At 40.3% G+C, this 17,094-nt stretch overlaps 1 protein-coding gene and 1 long non-coding RNA gene across 3 annotated transcripts in view; one reads left to right on the forward strand and one right to left on the reverse strand.

Moving 5' to 3' along the window:
• Nucleotides 1-17,094, forward strand: part of TRPM1 (transient receptor potential cation channel subfamily M member 1) — a 131,096-nt gene that overhangs the window by 32,342 nt on the left and 81,660 nt on the right. The window lies entirely within an intron of this gene.
• LOC109308949 overlaps nucleotides 1-17,094 on the reverse strand; it is an 86,401-nt gene that overhangs the window by 4,061 nt on the left and 65,246 nt on the right. For both annotated transcript variants that reach the window (XR_002100749.1, XR_002100748.1), the window contains exon 2: nucleotides 3,329-3,447. This is a non-coding gene — a long non-coding RNA (uncharacterized LOC109308949). The remainder of the gene's footprint in view (nucleotides 1-3,328; nucleotides 3,448-17,094) is intronic.

Below are 17,094 nucleotides of genomic sequence, written 5' to 3' on the forward strand. Positions count from 1 at the left end.
AGATGATGGTCAAATGTAATAGTTCATGATGTGAGTTATGGAGCCATTTCTACCAATTCTAGTATTAGGATGTAGTTTAGACTTTCATTGCAAGCCTTATTTCAGTATCTGATTTGAAAGAGAGAGACATACACATTACATTTGTTTAAAATAGGCAGGGATACATAGATGGGGCACTAGGTAGGCCAGCTTTCACCAGTGAAATGGTTCACAGTGAATGGTTCAGCTTTTGGTAGAGCCTAGCCAATGGGCCAGTGCGCTCTGTGTCTTCCTTTGCACTTTAAGGGCATCTCTACACATGTTCTAGGGTGGGAAGTGGGGGTTCTTAATTAAAGCAGTTCTTGAAAGCCACTTTAATTAAAGCACCTGCAGTGTCCCATGTATTCAGCATCCCATGCTTCAAAATAGTGGTGGGGGCATTTAAACTCAATTACTTGAGTTTGTTCTGACAAATGCAAATGAGCACATTATTCACTTACTATTTTTATGTTCATAAAAATGATCATTTGCAAGTGTAGCTGCCTGATATGCTTGAGAACATCGCTGTATTTGTGTGTACAAAATTTGTGTATGAGAAACTACACAGTTTAGAGAGACTGTGAAAATACATCTCTCTCCATCTGTGGCTTTTTGACCTCTACTCCTCACTTATAAATCAATCTTCTCAATTGCCTCATTGCCTCACTTCAATCCATCTCCATCTCAATCTTCCATCCTTGTGACTCCTGAACATTGCTGCACTGCCTACAAAAAAATGCTGCCATTCCAACCACACAATTTCTATTATAGTTAATAGTGCAATTATTTCTAATTAAAATATTGGCATCACTAATTTTTGCCTTTCATCTGCAATTAGTATTATTAGTTTTGACTGGCAAGCGATCTTAGAAACTCAGCTGTGTTACTCAAAGAAATGAAATTGTACTAAATTGCATTTAAAGTTCTAATCCTAAATGAGCTTGCTAAAATTAACATTAATTTACTTTCTTTACTTGTGTTTATTTCCCTAAACCTATATGTGTTCTAGTTCTTGGTTTGATTTCAATTCCCTCACATGTTAGATATTTCCCAAGGGTATTTCTCCCAAAAGGCCTGGTCAAATGATAAATTCATCAACATTAACCAGAACCAGAATGAAGAGGAAAATTTGTTCTTTAAACTCTCTTTTTAATAGAAACATCTAAGTTAATCATTTTAGAATGAAAATAATTATTAAAGAATTAAAATAATTCCACTGAAAATAATTAATTGCTGTCCAGTGGGGCTGTGTGAAGCTTCAGTTGCTGCTTCAATTTGGAGGAGATTCAGTCTGATTTGGCGGCCGAATCTCCTAATCCAAATCAAATCAGGAGACCCTTCAATCTCTCCGAATTGAATCGGAACCCTGCAAATCGATTCAGAGAGAGTTGGAGACATTCGATAATTCAGACATAGACACAGCTTTACATGCTTTTTCTACATACCTCAAGGTACCAGGCAGCTCACTGAACGCTGAGATGCTGGGGTAGAAGGAGTGTCCCATGGGAGCATGGGGGGGTCCTCAGCATGCTCGGCGGCACACCAGTAAGTGGACCAGAAGCACTTCCAGTCTACTTCTGGGTCCGCAAGGGAGCACGCAGGGAATTCCTCCCCCTGCCCCCAACACAGTGACTTGTGCCTCCTGGGTCTGGAGGGGCACCTGGGGTCCCCCCGTGGCTGATCACCGAGCTGAGGGTATGCAGGGGAAACTGCTGCTGAGCACATGGGGGGGCGGGGGTGGGGGCTGCACTCCTGTGGGACTTTCCATTCACCCCACCATCTCAGCATTCATGAGCTAAGCCTGGTACCTTGAGGTATGTAGAAAAAACATTTAAAGCTGTGTCTATTGCCAAACCATGGATTCTCCAAATCAGCATTGAATCTTTAGATTCGAATTCAACCGAATCAAATTGGGACATTTTGGGAATCAACAAATTGAATCACTGCCCCCCAAATTGGGCCAAATCCCAACAAATTGAATCAACGAATTGAATCACTGCCCCCCAAAATTGGGCCAAATCCAAATCAAATAGAGCCCACTTCGCACACCCCTACTGTCCCACAACCCAACATTCAGTGCAAGCAGTAGTTTCTTACCATTACAAAATAAAAATGTTTTTATTAGATTAATCTGTTTTGGACCAATTACTGTATCTATTTATGTAACTGCTGAGTACTTAGAAGTAACAATTTCTTCCTAGCTTCTTTTCCAAACCATAGGAGAAACAGATTGAACTGGTTTCTAGGGATGCTTTTTGTGTCAGTTTGTGGGTGGAGAGACTGAGTAGATGCATTGTCATCTTTGTAAAGAGCAGAGTACCAGGAAGATACAGCCTGGTTTTTCCACGCAGATTGTATGGATTTAATTAAGTTGGTTCAGAAGCCAGTGTAGTAAGTGTGCAGCTCCACTTTGTGAACACATTTACATCCATTTATTAGTCTTTTATGTGCTGTATGTTGCTTAACAGAATGCAGGAGCTACTCAACCCAAACCTAAGGTACTTCTTTTATTTCTTTTTAACAGTGTCTACACAAAGGGTTTACATCAATTTAAACTACACTGGTTGTGCAACTTCTGTGTGCATATACAAGAATCCTAATTAAAATAAATAAATGTTGTGCTTCCTTCTGGAAGAAGGAAATAGGCCTTTTTGCCACAATAGCAATGTGGGTGGCCAAAAATACTGTGTAGTCCAAAAGTGACCACAGGCCTTATGTCCTCAATTGAGAAATGATAGAGAGGAAGCTAGTTCTCCTTCCTGTCAAAATCATTTCAGTCTTGCCTGGATTCAGCATTCACCAGTTCCACATGTTGATTTTAGCTAGGCTGTAACAGAACGGTGAGAAGGTGCTCTACATGGAGCTCAGACTTACTTTTGGCTCCTTACTTTACCAGTCCTCCGGATGGCTTCATAAAGCTGCCTCATACAATGAGGGGAAAGGACTGAACTTCATGGGACTGATAGCTTGAGGCAGAGGAAGGATCTGAACCATTTCCAGATTTTATCTTTACCTCTATTGTCGCTTAGATTCAGGCAACACATATTTGGTAATAAAATGTGTCAAATACTCAGAGGCATCCAGAAACATTACTTTAGGTTAAACATTACTTTAGGGTGAATAATGCAGGAAGATCACTGCCTTAGTATGCTGCCAGTCACCTTGCTTTACAGTATTCAGGCGAGGAGAAGGAGACTTGAGGTAGAAAACTATGCTGGTACCCTTGTAACTATGAAGGGGTGAGGCCATTGTGATTAGAAGCGCTGTTACAAAGATTCAGTGTGGTAAGAGGCAACAGGGAACCTGATACCTTAGTAGTGGATCAGGGAATAGAAAGGCTCAAGGCAGCAATTTCCAAAGTGATAAAACTTTGCCCTCTGTCATTTCCAAAAACAATGTTTTGTAATGTTATATATTTTCCAAGGAAGCCTGGGCGGGTTAAAAAAAATACCAAAAAGTTGTTTCTTTTTGCAAGTGCATAGGCATTGTTCCCCATCATCTCTGCAGGGTAATCTTTTCCTTCATATGTTTGTCCTTAATCATATGAAATTCCACTTCTCAAGTCTACAATATTTTATACTTTTGGCCATTTGAGAACAGGACACAAGCTCCCTGCTACTATTTTCCCAGAAATATGCCCTGTGAAACAGTGTCAGAAATCTGAAAATTACTCTTTGTGATCCCACCTATTTCAGTGCTGGTATTAAAAGATAATCTCAGGAAACTGTAGAGATGCTTTACGAGGTGATGTCTATTCCCTGGGCAGAAAATAGTTCAGTTTCTGTCTTATTCAAAAATTGCTGCTCCACTCTCAATTTTCAGATTTGTGACAGCTAAGAGAATAACTGCTGTGCTGCGCCTTCCTCCCCTGTAAATCTCATCCTGGGTGTTCTAATGTCATCCAGCTATCAAATCAGAAATGTGAAAGTAATCTACAGTTTCTGCTTTAAAGTACTTGTAAGACTTAGGATATGTTTTTAAATTGACCTCCCCATCAGTGGACCTCATAACTGTATAATTGTATTAAATTTAGAGCTTTGTATTGCATTTCCTGAACATCCAGAGGGGTCACCCAGAAATCTTGTTATTACGTTCAAATTGTTTTTAAACTCTTCAGCTTTATGGAATCATTGCCAAGATGGAGCTTTGGGAGCCCCTCATGCTATAAGGCAGCACATTTCAGTGCAGCTCTAGGAAATGCATTATTCAGCATCTGTATGGAATACCTCTTTAGCTGACTGCTGTGCCCTGTTGGAGGGATTGTAATGCTTTTTCCTATGGTGTGGCATTAGATAAGCATAAAGACCACAAAAAGGATTTCACAACTCTGAAGCCCAGTTAGCAGAACTGAGTTCTCTTGCACAGTGGGATCATTGCAGGAATTATATCTTATTTGGATATATTTACGCTTTCTATTTGACCACAAACTTCATGCAACCTGGCATATTACCTCTTTACTGTGCTTTGGGTTGGAGCCCCAGGCTTCCTTCCCTGTGCCTGACAAGCAGGCTTACATATTCTTTGCCACTATCCTCTGCATTGAAAACCCGGAGTTGAGCCTTGCCTCTCTCACTAGAAATAGATGTCTCAAATGAAGTAGAACGCCTGTGCCATGACATGGCAGCACAGCTAATCTGCTTCACTGGGCAAAACACACACAGCCCTTTGTCCAACCCTTGATGGTGCAGGTCAAGGAGTAATGTCATCTCTCTTGTTCACTCAGCCAGACCTGTGCCCTGGGGTGTGGGTCTGGCTGGGTGGGGGAAAATGGCAGGGGGGTGGCGTTGTCCCGCCCAGCCAGACCTCCAGGTACAGCTCAGCAAGAAAAGCACCACGGAGGTAAGAGACTCTACCACTTTATTGCAGCTGGTGCCTATTACCACCTTCTGTTATGCCACTGATTTTCTTTTCATATGGTGCAACAAAGGGTATCAACGCCTATTTGTTCAGCATTTATGCCACCATAAAAAAAATGTATGGTAGCACAAATGGGATTTCGGGTGACATCTGTTTCCACCCTCTTTGTCTTCTGGCAGCCAATCAACTCTTTACCTGCTCTGATCTGTGTCCTTGGAGGAGGGCTTCCTGGCACTAGATGATGCCACAGATGGGAAAGCAGCCCAGCTGGGCTGCCTCACTGCCCACGGCACAATCTAGTGTGGATGATGGGGATCTAGTGGGTGACGGGGATCTAGTGCTGACTCCCTGTCCCCTGCTGGATCTTGCAGCTGGACTGACTCCCCATCTCCAGCCTATGGTGGAAACATTTTGACTTTTGAAATGTTTCGACTAGCCTCATTTTGTTTCAAAGCTATTTTATTTCAATGGCCTTTGTTTTGTTCTAATTTTGCTGTTACAACCTCAAAATGAGTCAAAACAGTGTTGAAACAAAATGACCAGTGAAGTTTTGCACAGCCCTACTGCACACCCTGATTTCCCTCCCTCTCCCCCGCATTCTAGATTGGTCCCTGTGCACCTGGATCTCACCCCAGGTCACCCAGTTTAGGCCCTTTACCATGATCAGCAGATAATGATATTTTCCTCTTGTAAGAGATGCTTAGGGCTTATTTTTTACTGTATAAATTCAGTGCATCAGGTTTTTTAAAGCAACACTTTAGTTAATGACCAGTGAGGAGTTTCCCCAAGCATTGCTCAGCAGCAGGAACTGAAAACTCTACCCTCAGATTCACAGTTCTGAGAGAACTTAAAAACACTAAGCAAGGAGAAAATTTTCCTATATATTTTTCATCTTATGATATTCAAGCTGTGGAGATTTTGAAGTCATTTTTGGAAAGATTGGAAGATAGTAAATCTAAAATATTGTAGAAAATCATCATACTCTTGTGAAATAAGCCAAGCCTGAATCTGGTGCAATTATTTAAAATAAATAATACTCTTGTTCCTAAGCACTATGAGAGTGATTTGTAAGGGGTAAGAATTCATCTAAAAAGTTAAAAACTAAGTACAGCAGGAAGAAAATTATTAAATTCTTTCCTTGCAGCCATGTGGCCAAAGTTTATTGAAACCAAATACGATTAGCGATTTAAAGGTTTTTTTCAGTAATTCGTAGAAATGTTGAGAACTGCAAATCTCTCTAACAAAGGTATTTACCTCTTGCTTGCATTTCTGTATTAATTGGGCAGAAATAATGAGGTTAATAAAGCTGAAAACTGCAGTACCTCATACTGTTTCAGCAATTTGTAGAGGTTCCAATTATTGCATTTAATTCACATATGTGAATTATTTTAATATCACATCAGTCAAACCTGCATCTATGGTAGCAAGTTTCTATTCAAGTGTCTTTTACAAGTTAGTACAGGGACTTTGTTCAGAACTGCGGGTTCTATTTCTGAGTTTCACATGTCTGTTTCAATCATGTGTAAAATTGGTAGAGAATTTTCTACTTTACTATGAGCCTGAGAGCTATCAGACTCATTTTTAAAGAGTTATGAGTGCTGAGTATATTTGGTTTTTATGTTCATTTGTGGAAGACACTATTTTATGTTAGATAGGTTTTAAGTTTTATGAAACTCCCATACATAGTTCCCCTGACTTGACTGGAATAGCTTTATGTTCATGGCATAGTTTAATGGAAATCAACTGGACTGTTCCTGGCTATGGACCTAAGCATGGACTTCTGTGTTTACAGGATCAAGAGCTAAGTAAAAATTCCTTTGTATTAGAGCAGGGGTTGTCAACCAGGGGTACGTGTACCCCTGGGGGTACTTTGAAAGGTCCCAAGGGGCATGTGGGGGTGGGCAAGGATGGAGCACTGCCACCCCATGCCACTACCTCACAGGAGCCTGGCTGGGGTGGGGAGAGAGTAGGGCCGCACATATGCCATGCAACCACTGCTCTGCCACTCGCCAGCCCCCTCCCCCTGAGCTCTGCATCTGGCTACTTGCCCCTGCTCCTGCTCTGCATCTGGCCACTCACCATGCCCCCTCCCCACCCTGCTCCACGTCCAGTTGCTCACCACTCTCCCCCAGGGGAACACTTATTAAAAAGGGGGCCACTAGGGGTCCGCATATTAAAAAAAGGTTGAAAACCCCTGTATTAGAGAGAAAGTGAATCAGCTGCTGGCTATTCAGTTATGATCAGGATTCAGGCACTTTATTCCTTTATAGAAAGTAGGCCTGTGTAAAGTGGCTAGTATTCACTTCGGATTCAGCTGATTCGAGGGACAGTGATTCAATTTGGTGATTCGAATCACTGTTCCAAATTGATTGAATCCAAAGATTCGGAGAGCTTCAAATCAATTTAGACCTTTTTATTGGTCCCCCTGATTCAATTCGGAGATTCAGCCATCGAATGGGTCTGAATCTCTCTGAATTGAATCAGCACCCGAAGGTTCGCACAGCCCTGATGAAAAGTAAAAATGTCCTAATAGGTAGACTTCTTCCCCTGGGTGACTAACTTCCAATTAATCTATGGATAGGACATGAACTTCTATTTAGAATCCTGTAATTTATGCCACTTTGTGTGGGACGAGATAGTGAGGATATATCTGCTAAGGCATTTTGCCATTGAGTTAAATGAGGCCATGATTTCCCCCAGCTACTGAAGTGAGTCTGCCATCTCACGTCACCCAGGCCATTGAGTAGTTCTCAAATATAATGATTAATTACTTGGTTCAAATACAGTCTTTTGATACCAAGGCAAAAGGTGATTTATCTACTCCTTGAGATAGTTTGGATTTAAATCGTACATTCACTGGCATTTGTATTGGTCAGTGTTTATAGTCTCAAAACACTGAAAAATAGCTTCTCTTTCTCAGTTCTTTCCTTCTTTCAATATTTGTTAATACCCTTTCCTGTCTTTCTAGCCAAATTCCATAGCTGTAGATTTCTGAGTGGCATCATTGTAATTTCAGTGTTGCACCTGAATTTGGTGGGATGTGCACATTTTTAGGATTCCTCTTGGTTTTGTCATCTTAAGCTATACTGTTGCTGCCTGTGATGGATTCTATTTAGCTAAAATATTGCTATGAGTGGTCAGGAATGTTACTGATTTGAAATATTTATTCATACACATCCCATTAATAATTCTTCATTCTGTTTCATGAGAACAAGTCTGTCATGAACAATCTGGCCTTTCATCTCTGTCCATCTTTGAATTGGTCTCAGCTAGCTTGTTTTCCCTCACAGGCAGATAGATTGCTATCATGTGTCATTTCTCATTTATTCCAGATTGCATGTCTGTGGTGTATGCACAAATGCTCATCACAAGTTTCAGTAGTCCAATGTTGTCACCCTTTGTGAAATTATGATCCTCTGCCCATCACAGAATAAAGAACGCCTTTGGGTTACAGGTTGTTCTGTAGCGTGGTCTGGCTCTTAGCTAGTACTTGCACCCTCCCATGTGCAGAAGCTCATATTCCTACTTTAGTAGGAATTTTTTTGTACTACTTCAACTTTTTTTCTTCTTAATGAACCATTTCACAATCCTTATGGAGAGCTCTTAGGTTTTGTGCATTTTTTCTTTGAAATTTTTGCCCGTACACACTTTTGTGAAGCTGGTCTTATACGTGTTTGATCTGCTAATGAATGGTTTCATTTAAAGAACTTTTACAATTTCCTAGTCAGCCTATATTTTATCTTGTTCGTTTCCTGCTGCTATACAGCTTTATATGTGTATTTGCAAAGCAAATTTGTGCTCACATAATACTTTTTATTGTTCCTCATAATTTTTCTGTTTTTTTAATAATACTTTATAGTAACTGCTTTGACTATGGAATTTCATTCTTTTGTGATGTAACGTCTTCATTAAAATTTCCACACTTGCATAATGTTTGACTCTGGGACTACATGTCAAATTCCACCAATTTAGAGGTTTTTAAAATCTTGAATTTTATTTGTTTTGGCCATTAAAACTGTGAGTCCTAGGGCCTCACACGCAGTGCTGATGGTCACCATATAAGAACTAAGAGAGAAAAATAGTTTGAAAGCGCCAATCTAGCTTCATATTCCGGCGTCCCTTTACCCCCATGTTTTGGCAAGGAAGAGGTTAAGAGCCATCTCTGGTTTAGCATTTCTGAAGTTTGCCTTCAGTAAATATTACTTTTGAGGTATGAGTGCACAAGCCAACATCAAACTGAGAAGCATCTGTTTTATCTGGGTGAATATTAAAAGACTAAAGGGAATAGCTATGTGACACTGTTCCACTTTTTAGATCAAAGGGAAATCCTCATAAATAGTGCAAAAGGAGTAAGTGGAGAACAGTTTTGTTGTCTTCATGCTACATGCCTCAAACTGCTTCTGCTGGGAAAGTACTTTCTCCCTCAGATGTCTTGAAAAATACAATTTGACACACCTGCTATGTTGAATATTGGCCATCAACATGTGTCTTTCAGTGATATGGAAGGGCATGTCAGGAACTGTAGCACTACTCCTTAGAAAACTGTGATGTGTGTTATCATGAATGGGTTTTACTTAGCAAAAATAAACTTCTGTGCCATCGGCTTAAAGGAAAACTGCTACTGGGTTTTATATCATTCCAATATAAATACACACCATTACTTATTCTGTATCACATTTTATATGCTTGTATTTAATGTTTCAGATGTTGTAACTCTAAATATACATCATGTTTTCAAAAATATTTAAACCATAATAAGTAACTGTTGTAATAAAAATAGTAGATCAGATATGTTGTTGTTGCATTAGACAATAGCGGAAAACAATATTGTCAATGAAATAATCATATCTTTTTTATGGAAAACAAATGCACAGTAAAGGCTGTAAGTCATATAACTTTCTTTGATAAGGGTTGTTTCCTCTGTATACATGAGTTTAGTTTAAATGGAAAAACACAATAATCATTTCCCCAGTCCCTCACTCTGCAAGCCAATGTACAAAGGGACCATCATAAATGAAGGGAGAAACAAATTGTGAGAATCCCTGTGAGAGAGTAGAGATGCATATCTTTGTCCTTTTAGTTCACAGTGAATTTATATCAAGCTATTTCACAAAACAAACTCCAAGTTCCATGAGCCTTCCCATAGTATGAGTGCAGTCATCCATGAACACTGTCTTTTGTATAGCTGCATTTTCTCTGAGTGTGTCATTTTTTCACCCATCTGTGTTATTTCTTTGAACTCTGAATGTGCATTTTGGCTGAAGCTGACAGAATGCTAAACTAAAATTTCAGTGCCAGTGGCTTCTTCCACTTTCCATGCAATGCTTTATGGGACCAACAATTCAGACATTAAGATATTTGGGCTTTAAAATCAAAGGACATATTTTGCCAGCATATTCTAATTATAGAAACATGCCTCATGTGTTCCATACTTTTTCTTTCTTTTACACATATATGCATAATTGTCTCTTTGCTCATCTAAGTCAACCTGGGAGAGAGAAGGTTAGCTGTCTTAGCTATCAAATCTTCCTAATATATCTTCTATAATTTTGAAATAGTTAACTCCTATCCTATTACAACCAATGAAAGTAACCTCTCCTTTCACATTTTTAACCATCCCATTATGGCTTAACTTAAATCTTGCTGAGGTTGTCAGGTGTAACAGTTGCCTTTCGTTCAAAGTAAACATCAAGAAACCATTAAATTCCTATATGTGACTTGGTAACTGGAAAAATTACAGCCTCCACCTCAGAAACAGACATGTTACCACTTAATGCAGAGGCACGAGTATGGCATGTGGAAGAAGCAACTTCAGTGGCTCCAGTTTTGTGCAAGTTTGTATCTGAAAGGAAAAAGAGAGAAGGAATCACCAAACACAGTGACCAAAACAAAGCTGAGAAGGAATTTTGAAGTCAAGCGCTGGCTAAAAGAAACTTGGAGCTGTGAACAAAGAAACTCTCTCGCTTGAGTCAGTATTCTGTACAAGGTTGTGGCAGAGATACCTGAATCAATCCAATTTGTTTTCCTAATGTGAACAATCCTCACAGCTTCAAACTTTGGCTGGTCAATAACAATATGTATTAAATGATTTGGTAGTTGTAGTGCCAATGGCTGCATCTTTGAATTTGTCTGTTGCAGCAAACCTGTAAATCCATGGTGCTCTGCAATGAAGAAGAATCTTGGTTTGCTCACAAGTGGAATACCTAGATTCTTCCCCACTATCATCTTTACTGGAAGTTGCATTGCGAAGGGCTGCTTGGTGACTAAAATATTGCTGCTTAATCTGTACTTTCACTGAAACCAGTAAATATTGGGGTTTCTGGTACTCAGTTATGATATTATGCTTTGCAATTTTATCCACTAACTGTAAGAACTGTAAAACAGAACATATTCATTTAATAGCTGATGAGATATCATTCAAGCTCAATCAATAATGCTTTTAGTAGCTACAATGACAAGAAAAAATATCCCCCCCACCGTAAGAACTAGATACATTTAGCCTGAACAAGTCATTTCATTCCTGGTACTCCTTATGTTCATCCTCATTCATAAACTATAGGTTATTGGGCTTCTGTCTTTACTTTGAGCAAGCTGTTGGAGGAATAGCTGGACTGGGTGCTTTAGTCAAAAAGAGACTGAATGTTTTAATATTGTGTATGTAGTTTCTGTTGTGTCTCCAAGTGTTCCAAGATAGCGGGTGTTAGAGTAAATATGTCCTTATTTTACTCAAGACGTGACTTTTGTACATTCCTATTGTATTAGAGGCTTCCGGATCACCTGCAAACGTGAACAATTTTACCCATCATTGACAGTTATGCTCTGTACAGTTCACTCGCTGTAGTAAGCCTTTTTCTCTTAAGCATCTAAAGTTGAGATACTGTTTGAGACAACACTTCTGGATTAAATAGATCAGTAGCTTGTTCTGCTATGAGCTCACATCTCCCTCTCCCATTTTAGATGTGAAATGTATTTCCATATTTTATTTTCTGAAACCCCATTCTGAACAGCCCCATGATAGCAACCTCTCAAACTTTTCAGGCTTTGAAATAATTGAAAACACCTCAAATTCTGATTAATTTTCAGCACTGTTAGAAAATGACTTTAAGGAAAACCAACCCTCCCCCATCATTTTTCATAATCTGAGACAAAAGTGGTTGCAATTTTCTGATTGGGTGCAGAGGCTATTTGTGCTCAGTGCTACATTAGACTAAATGCAGTTAAGTCAGCACAGTTTTCTTTGTGCTTGTCTTTTAGTTACAGAATGAAGCTGTTCGATTGCCTTTCATCAGTCTAGTTGTTTAAAATGGAGTGCAAGCCCTGTGTTTTTTTGTTCACTGCAGGATACCCTGGGAGGATTGTCTACTCTGTCAATTAAAAATCAAAAGAAGTATTCACAAAAATCATAACTTACTAGAAAAATATAATATTTACTCCAGTGTAAATTTGTAAATTCTGGGCCTGGTTTTGCTTCCTATCTCTGTACAGAACTTCCAGTACTTTCAACTGGAGTTTCCCCTATGGAGTAGCATGGAAATGTATGGTGCTATGTTATATTTGGTGGTTTATGACACATGTCCCTTGGCACATGTATGTAACTGATCAAGCGTAAAGCTTAGCACTGTTGGGCTAAAGAGCAAAAAGGACTCAATGCCACTTATCCTGCTCTGTCAGACAAAAAAACCCCAAAAAAACCCCCAAACCAAAACAAAACAGGCTCTCTAAATGCACAGACTGGCAAAATGTTGCCTGTGTGCCTCAATCCCACTTTCAACTGTGACTTGGGAATCAAAGGCTGTTGAGAGATGTGTATTTAAAGGAACAATGGATTCTGATCCCTGATTCCAGTAATTGCACCTCCTGCCACTTGTGCATGCCGCAATCAGCTCATTGCCAGCAGCACAGGCATGACTCCAGGGTTTCAGTACCAATACAGTTTCAGAACCAGCCAATGATCAGCTGATCGTCAGCTGGCAGGGACTGCGCGGAGGCCACTTAGAGACCTTGATGCAATCCACCCCACCACACATTCCTTTTAAGGTGCAATGGAAACCAGCCACAAAATTATTACACATATTCAGTGTAATATGAATGGAATAAATGGAAATGGAGTCTAGAGAGCTGGCTTGTATATTTGCTTGCCTTTCAGACTGAACAGATTTTGGTTTACATTTTTGTAAATGTAAATTTTTGAGAAAATGTAAAGCCAGCCACAAAATTATTACACATATTCAGTGTAATAATTTTGTGGCTGGCTTTACATTTTCTCATGCCATTAATTGCCTGAACTTGAAGCCAGGTTACACTTTTTTAAGACAAGGATGGGCAAAATACCACCCACGGGCCACATGTGGCCCACCAAATGATACTATCCAGCCCATGGCTGCTCCTGTGAAGGAGAACTGTATTTGGTTCCTGCTCACTGTTTTGGGCTGCACCATGTGGATATAGCTGGAGTAGCTGCTGTGGCTTCTGCCTGACCTACTGCAGCTCCTGCCCTACCCCAAGTCCCCAGCATGTGGCCAGGCCCGGCTGGTGTTCCCACACACTGTCTCAGACCACGTGGGCACGGCTGACACTGCTCCTCCCCAACCCAGCTGCATGCTGAGGATTTGGGGTAGGGGAGGGAGTGCAGGGGAGTGCCAGGAGCTGTGGGTTATTCAGCCTAGGCCAGGCCAGTACCATGCTGTGTTCCCCACTTCTTCCTGCACCCCTTCCTCTGCCCCAAGTCCCTTGCACTCAGCTGGGCCAGGCAGGAGTTGCTCCATTTGCACCCATGTGACCTGAGGCAGTGCATGAGAAGACCGCATGGCACTGGCCTGGCCTGGCTGCATGCCAGAGACTTGGGGCAAGGGAAGGGATGCAGGGAGAAGAAGGGAAAAAAGGTTAGGTTCCCTAATCTTTGTCCACTCACAGATCAGGGATAAACAATTATTTGGGCTGGAGGGTCACTTAGGGAGTTTGGGTGAGCTGTTGCAAGGAGATGGAGGTGTTGACCCACCCTGCAACAGCTCACCAAAACTCCCTAAATGGCCCTCTGGTCCAAATAATTGCCCACCCCTGCTTTAAGACATGATTAACTGGTTTGTCACATTTTAAATGTAACATCTGCCATGGGCCCAAGTGACTGAAGCATGTTCAAGAATGGGCCTTAGGCTTCTAAATGAGTTAGGCACTTTTGGAAAATGTACCTGCGGTTTGCCCCAAAAGCCAACTTCTTCCACACTGAAGGAAATGTTTTCCAGGGGGTTGTTTCCAGCCAGGTCACTGTGGGGAGGGCAGTGGAAGCAGGGAGAGAGAGAATCTTGGGCCCACTAAAGTTAATGGGAAAACTCCCAATGACTTTACAGGGACACATATTTTGCCTTGAGTCATACTTTTAAGAATCATTAGCAAGGCCTTTTTAGACAATCCCATTCGTGTGAATAGGATTCAAGAAGTAAGCTGGTTTTCATGACAACAAGGACTTAAACTATATCTGATTTTATGGATAAGAACCAAGATATTGAACCAAACATGGGGGGAAAATAGACATTTATGATGCTTTAGAGCACACCTATGATGAATTTCAATCTCCCAATGATCTCAATGAGCTTTAGATCATGCCCTAACTGGAATATGACCCTAAGTAGGCAGATTACAATGAGCTCTTGCTGAATTCCTTGGATATTGTTCATAGAACCTCAGATCCCATGTAGCAGAGAGATCCACTCTGAATTTCTGTGCTTTTCAATAAGTGCTGGGATGATGGATGATCTTACAACAAATGAAAAAGAACTTGAGTCCAAAATCGTAATTTTCACTATTGTAGTCTGATGCTTTATTTCTCATTCAGGCAAAAGTCTCCTTGAATTCTATTAGTGAACTCAATGGAAGCTTTGTCTGAGTAAGTAGTGTAGAGTCTGGCCCAAAAAGAATGCTATTTAAACTGGATTTATTGGCCTTTAGAAGAGGGGACGAGTTGCAGTTGTGTCTGTGAAAATGTTACTGTGCCAATGTAAAAACGAGATATTGTAAGTATGCTATGGACTGAATTGCTATAGGAATATCACAATAAGGCCAAAGTCCAGTGGACTGCATGTTTTTGCAATACAGTGCAACATAAGGAGTGAATTACATCACATTTAACTCCCTCTGAGATATGGTCTGCATTTCTTGTGTCATTTACTATGTTGGCAACCAAACAATAAGTAAGATGTATCAGAGACAGTTAGAGCAGCAAAAAGAAATGCTAACCGCAAATTGTGTCATCTGCCATTAATAGTTTACAAGTAATGGAAAATACAAAAGAAACATTCACAGCAAATTAAGTTAATTCAAGTGGCAAAAGCAACAGGGTATGAAGATGTGTGTAATATGTTGAGTATAAAGTTTTAAAATGGATGGCTTCTTTACTCCTTTAGCAGTTTTAGTACAGATATCTTGCCTAACTTCAAATGGTTCTAAAAAGGATTAGATATAATTAATGCTGTATGACCTCCTTTTTCCCCATTTTCAAAGAATGTAGAGCTGTACGTCTAATGAGGACCCCTGAAAGGACTATTATGTTCAATTGTCTCAATTATGCAAATAACGTTGAAATTTTAGCAGAAGGGAGGGGACACTTCAAATTAAAAGTTTCAGCTCCTGCTTTAGCCCTTCTGTGGTGCCGGCATTCTTACAGTGAGTGTAGCCACTCCTTGCAGAGAGGAAGAGAGGTTTAACAAATTGGAGATTTGGGCACTATCAAAGTAGATTTGTTGTGCCTTGTTCCGCCATGAGATGAAAATACCCTCTGGGCAGGGAGATGGGTCATGAGACCGCTAAAGGATTACCTTCAAAGAGAGTCATGAGATTGGTTTGAACAAAGAAGTTGCTCACATGCTTATCATATGAGATTCTCTTCTTAAAGTGGTGGAAACCCATCTACTTGGGAATTCTCATGAACTTCAGAGAGGCTAGAAGTCCCAGCGAGAAGATGAGAGAGAAATCTGAAGAGTAAAGAGAAAGGTGGGACAGAAACTCAGAATTCAATACAATTTATTTAGATAAAATTTAAATAATCTTTCCAAACTGAAAACTTTCATATGAAAAGCAGGTAGGACTTATTTTCAAACTTCTTTACTTTGAATTCCTGACTGTCTTCTGCAGCATTTTCTTTTCCAAGATGGTTAAATGTAGATGAGATTTAAGTTAAAACAATGCATAGTAAATTATGTTTGGTTGAATTTTACAACGAAGGTGCAATTACAGTATTCAAACCATTCTTTTTAGGCTTTTCTTTGTTTATTTGGAAGGAGAAGTAACCAGAAATATAAGTTGCAAAAACAAAACAGAGGAAATAGCACAACATTCAAGGTTCAATTTGTAAATGGCTTACAAGTTCAAGAACTATTTTTAAACAATGCTTCAAAACAGGCAGTGCTTTCAGTGTGACAGTAATAGAGAGAACAAATGCTAGAGCTACATGACATGGTGGGAAGAATGAGTCTCATACATTTCCGTGTGTGAATGCTACTTCCCGCCACATTTGTGATAAATGGAAATGGAGTCTAGAGAGCTGGCTTGTATATTTGCTTGCCTTTGGGACTGAACAGATTTTGGTTTACATTTTTGTTTTGTAAGTCAGTGCTGGCTTTGAGCACTCACTCTTTGATAACCAAACTTTCTTTGGGACCTACCTCTTCAGGTATTTTGGTAGTCTGGTACATGACAAAGCACATTTCTGACTCAGAGCTGCATCGCTAGCTATCCTTAGCATTTTATAAAAAGAGATGATGCATATTTGTTTCACCAGCATCTTGACTATTGCATCGTACTATAATGATGCTGTGCCTTATGAACCAATAGGGAAACTCACAGGGTGACACTCTGAGAACAGAAGTCTTCATGAAGATCTCCTCACTCAGATCCTCCTTCCCATGGATTTCACCCCCAACCTATTAGGGGCATGAGAAGCCAAGTTCAGCCGTAGTTCTCCATCAGCTCTCAAGCAAGATGTCTTCACAGATTCACATTACCAATGATTCCCCTGGCTGCTGTTCAGGAGGATCGCTACAGAAAAGGTGGTATCAGCCCTTGAGACAGCAGTCTTTGCTTTGTACTGTCCCAGACAGTCAGTGGCATTGCCATTACATCTGTCCATCACAGCATCTGACCTGTCAAGTCTTCATTCTAATCCAGAGTCAAACTCTTGAACTCTGGAGCTGCTTCTTTTCCATAGGAGGATGTGGAGACAGTACC

This window comes from Crocodylus porosus, unplaced genomic scaffold (genome assembly GCF_001723895.1).
Source record: "Crocodylus porosus isolate Cpor-Errol unplaced genomic scaffold, CroPor_comp1, whole genome shotgun sequence".
NCBI lineage: Eukaryota > Metazoa > Chordata > Crocodylia > Crocodylidae > Crocodylus > Crocodylus porosus.